The sequence below is a fragment of the Centroberyx affinis genome, unplaced genomic scaffold (assembly GCF_046629955.1).
Source record: "Centroberyx affinis isolate AG114_WGS23_722 - 3 ecotype Tasmania unplaced genomic scaffold, CSIRO-AGI_Caff_v1 ptg000441l_1, whole genome shotgun sequence".
NCBI lineage: Eukaryota > Metazoa > Chordata > Actinopteri > Beryciformes > Berycidae > Centroberyx > Centroberyx affinis.
The window spans coordinates 157,501-162,500 of NW_027279104.1; positions in this window are offsets into that span (position 1 = coordinate 157,501).

The window sequence follows — 5,000 nt, forward strand, 5'->3', positions numbered from 1 at the left end:
AGAAGTGAGCTGGAGGGCGGGCTGGAGCCAGGGGCCTCTCCCCGGCGGTGGAAGCCGAAGCAGGGGCTTGGAATCGGGGCTGGAGCCAGGGGCCTCTCCCCGGCGGTGGAAGCCTAAGCAGGGGCTTGGAATCGGGGCGGAAGTGAGCTGGAGGGCGGGCTGGAGCCAGGGGCCTCTCCCCGGCGGTGGAAGCCTAAGCAGGGGCTGTCAATTGGGGTGGAAGTGAGCTGGAGGGCGGTCTGGAGCCAGGGGCCTCTCCCGGGTCATGGAAGCCGAAGCAGGGGCTGTCAGCGGGGGTGGAAGTGAGCTGGAGCCTGCAGCCTAAACAAGGGGGCCAGGGGCCTGGGAAAGGCAGCCCGGAGCCTGGAGGATAGTTGGCTAAGCTTAGGGGCCTCTCCTATGTCTTGGGGGCCGAAGCGAGGGCTGTCAACGGGGGTGGAAGTCAGCCGGAGCCTGCGGCCTTCACCCGGGGGCCAGGGGCCTGGGAGAGGCAGCCCGGAGCCTGGAGGATAGTTGGCTAAGCTTAGGGGCCTCTCCTATGTCTTGGGGGCCGAAGCAGGGGCTGTCAACGGGGGTGGAAGTGAGCTGGAGCCCGCGGCCTTGATCCGGGGGCCGGGGGCCTGGGAACGAGGGGTGGAAGTCAGCCGGAGCCTGCGGCCTTCACCCGGGGGCCAGGGGCCTGGGAGAGGCAGCCCGGAGCCTGGAGGATAGTTGGCTAAGCTTAGGGGCCTCTCCTATGTCTTGGGGGCCGAAGCAGGGGCTGTCAACGGGGGTGGAAGTGAGCTGGAGCCCGCAGCCTTTATCCGGGGGCCAGGGGCCTGGGAATGAGGGGTGGAAGTCAGCCGGAGCCTGCCGCCTTCACCCGGGGCCCAGGGGCCTGGGAAAGGCAGCCCGGAGCCTGTAGGATAGCTGGCTGAGCTTAGGGGCCTCTCCCCGGCGGTGGAGGCCAAAGCAGGGGCTGTCAATGGGGGTGGAAGTGAGCTGGAGCCCGCAGCCTTTATCCGGGGGCCAGGGGCCTGGGAACGAGGGGTGGAAGTCAGCCGGAGCCTGCGGCCTTCATCCGGGGGCCAGGGGCCTGGGAGAGGCAGCCCGGAGCCTGGAGGATAGTTGGCTAAGCTTAGGGGCCTCTCCTATGTCTTGGGGGCCGAAGCAGGGGCTGTCAACGGGGGTGGAAGTGAGCTGGAGCCCGCAGCCTTCATCCGGGGGCCAGGGGCCTGGGAAAGGCAGCCCGGAGCCTGTAGGAAAGCCGGCTAGGCTTAGGGGCCTCTCCCCGGCGGTGGAGGCCGAAGCAGGGGCTGGAAACGGGGGTGGGAGTGAGCCCGGAGCCTGCCGCCTTCACCCGGGGCCCAGGGGCCAGGGAGAGGCAGCCCGGAGCCTGGAGGATAGCCGGCTAGGCTCAGGGGCCTCTCCCCGGCGGTGGGGGCCGAAGCAGGGGCTGGAAACGGGGGTGGGAGTGAGCCCGGAGCCTGCGGCCTTCTCCCGGGGCCCAGGGGCCTGGGAGAGGCAGCCCGGAGCCTGGAGGATAGCCGGCTAGGCTCAGGGGCCTCTCCCCGGCGGTGGGGGCCGAAGCAGGGGCTGGAAACGGGGGTGGGAGTGAGCCCGGAGCCTGCCGCCTTCACCGGGGGGCCAGGGGCCTTGGAGAGGCAGCCCGGAGCCTGGGGGATAGCCGGCTAGGCTTAGGGGCCTCTCCCCGGCGGTGGGGGCCGAAGCAGGGGCTGGAAACGGGGGTGGGAGTGAGCCCGGAGCCTGCCGCCTTCACCGGGGGGCCAGGGGCCTTGGAAAGGCAGCCCGGAGCCTGGGGGATAGCCGGCTAGGCTTAGGGGCCTCTCCCCGGCGGTGGGGGCCGAAGCAGGGGCTGGAAACTGGGGTGGGAGTGAGCCCGGAGCCTGCCGCCTTCACCCGGGGGCCAGGGGCCTTGGAAAGGCAGCCCGGAGCCTGGAGGATAGCCGGCTAGGCTTAGGGGCCTCTCCCCGGCGGTGGGGGCCGAAGCAGGGGCTGGAAACTGGGGTGGGAGTGAGCCCGGAGCCTGCGGCCTTCACCCGGGGGCCAGGGGCCTTGGAAAGGCAGCCCGGAGCCTGGAGGATAGCTGGCTAAGCTCAGGGGCCTCTCCCTGGTCTTGGGTGTTCGACTGCCAGAGCCTAAGTCCCCAAGACCAGAGAGGGGGAGAAGCGCAGGCAGTGCCCCCGCTTCTCCCCCTCTCTGGTGTTTGGGTTTGGGTGTTCGACTGCCAGAGCCTATGTCCCCAGGACCAGAGAGGGGGAATAGCGCAGGCAGTGCCCCCGCTTCTCCCCCTCTCTGGTGTTTGGGTTTGGGTGTTCGACTGCCAGAGCCTATGTCCCCAGGACCAGAGAGGGGGAATAGCGCAGGCAGTGCCCCCGCTTCTCCCCCTCTCTGGTGTTTGGGTTTGGGTGTTCGACTGCCAGAGCCTATGTCCCCAGGACCAGAGAGGGGGAATAGCGCAGGCAGTGCCCGCGCTTCTCAGCCTCTCTGGTGTTTGGGGAGGCGACACGGTAACGGGTGGTTTTGCAGACAGGTCCCTGCCCGATTTCAGAAACACGGTTTTTGAAAACATGTACCTCCAGACATTGTTCAGACATAAGATAGCCGGAAAAGAGCTGCCGTTTCCGGGGAACACGTTTGGCCAAAGCCCGGGCCTCCCGGGGAGCGGAGGCCGGGGTCGAGCGGATTGTATCCGGCCGGAGGGCTTCCCCGTCGGCCTCTTTTTCGGCGATATCCCGGTGTTTTCTTATGGAGCTTTTTTTTGTTTTCATTTTTTATTTTTCGGCCGACTTGCCACGGCCGAAGTTTCCCGTCGGTCCCCCCGGTTCCATCGGCGCGCAGGGCCCGTTCCAGGGGGCCCGAGGCCTTCCCCGTCGGCCTCGTTCCCGGCGATTTCCCGGTGTTTTCTTATGGAGCTTTTTTTTTATTTTTCGTTTTTTATTTTTCGGCCGTGTTTCCGTGTTTAACACGGCCGAAGTTTCCAGTGGTCCCCCCCGGTTCCATCGGCGCGCAGGGCGCCTTCCAGCGGGCCGTAGTGCTCCCCCGTCGGCCTCGTTTTCGGAGATTTCCCGGTTTTTTCCGATGGAGGTTTTTCGGAGTTCATTTTTCGGCCGAGTTACCGCAGCCGAAGTTTCCAGCGCCTCCCTCCGGTTCCATCGGCTCGAAGGGCCCGTTCCAGGGGCCCGGAGAGCTTCCCTGACGGCCTCGTTTTCGGCGACCTTTCGGTGTTTTTGTAAACCGAGGTTTTTCTTCCTTTTCTCCGTCGTTTTCGGACTAGCTACTACGGCCGAAGTTTCCAGCGGATCCCCCCGGTTCAATCGGCCTGTAAGTCACTCTCCGGGAGGCCGAGTGGTTCCCAGGAGACCCCGTGGAGACCGTGGCTGGGACAGGGTGTGTCAAGGCGGCCAATGGTGGCGTGTCGGCCGGGGTAAACGCGCCGAAAGGTCCGGGGGGGACCCAGGAGAGCGAGGGGCATCGGCCCTGGCTTCTCAGCCTCTGTGGTGTTTGAGTTTCCCCCAGACCAAAACAGCAAAGTCAGTCCCGGAGAACCAGTGGCACATGGAAATTTCGCTCCAGAGCCAAAGTCCCCATGACCAGAGAGGGGGAGAAAGGCAGGCACTGCCAGCGCTTCTCCCCCTCTCTGGTCTTGGGGACTTAGGCTCTGGAGAGAAATTTCTCTGTGCCCCTGGTACTCCGGCCCAATACCAGAGAGGCTGAGGAGCGCGGGCACTGCCTGCGCTTCTCCCCCTCTCTGGTGTTTGAGTTTTCAGCTGCCAGAGACTAAGTCCCCAAGACCAGAGAGGGGGAGAAGCGCAGGCACTGCCCGCGCTTCTCCCCCTCTCTGGTGTTTGGGTGTTCAACTGCCAGAGACTAAGTCCCCAATACCAGAGAGGCTGGGAAGCGCTGGCAGTGCCTGCGCTGTTCCCCCTCTCTGGTCCTGGGGACTTAGGCTCTGGCAGCTGAAAACTCAAACACCAGAGAGGCTGGGAAGCGCTGGCAGTGCCTGCGCTTCTCCCCCTCTCAGGTCCTGGGGACTTAGGCTCTGGAGAGAAATTTCTCTGTGCCCCTGGTACTCCGGCCCAATACCAGAGAGGCAGAGAAGCGCGGGCACTGCCTGCGCTTCTCCCCCTCTCTGGTGTTTGAGTTTTCAGCTGCCAGAGACTAAGTCCCCAATACCAGAGAGGCTGGGAAGCGCTGGCAGTGCCTGCGCTGTTCCCCCTCTCTGGTCCTGGGGACTTAGGCTCTGGCAGTTGAAAACTCAAACACCAGAGAGGCTGGGAAGCGCTGGCAGTGCCTGCGCTTCTCCCCCTCTCTGGTCCTGGGGACTTAGGCTCTGGCTGCTGAAAACTCAAACACCAGAGAGGCTGGGAAGCGCTGGCAGTGCCTGCGCTTCTCCCCCTCTCTGGTCCTGGGGACTTAGGCTCTGGCAGTTGAAAACTCAAACACCAGAGAGGCTGGGAAGCGCTGGCAGTGCCTGCGCTTCTCCCCCTCTCTGGTCCTGGGGACTTAGGCTCTGGCAGCTGAAAACTCAAACACCAGAGAGGCTGGGAAGCGCTGGCAGTGCCTGCGCTTCTCCCCCTCTCTGGTCCTGGGGACTTAGGCTCTGGCAGTTGAAAACTCAAACACCAGAGAGGCTGGGAAGCGCTGGCAGTGCCTGCGCTTCTCCCCCTCTCTGGTCCTGGGGACTTAGGCTCTGGCTGCTGAAAACTCAAACACCAGAGAGGCTGGGAAGCGCTGGCAGTGCCTGCGCTTCTCCCCCTCTCTGGTCCTGGGGACTTAGGCTCTGGCAGCTGAAAACTCAAACACCAGAGAGGCTGGGAAGCGCTGGCAGTGCCTGCGCTGTTCCCCCTCTCTGGTCCTGGGGACTTAGGCTCTGGCAGCTGAAAACTCAAACACCAGAGAGGCTGGGAAGCGCTGGCAGTGCCTGCGCTTCTCCCCCTCTCTGGTCCTGGGGACTTAGGCTCTGGCAGCTGAAAACTCAAACACCAGAGAGGCTGGGA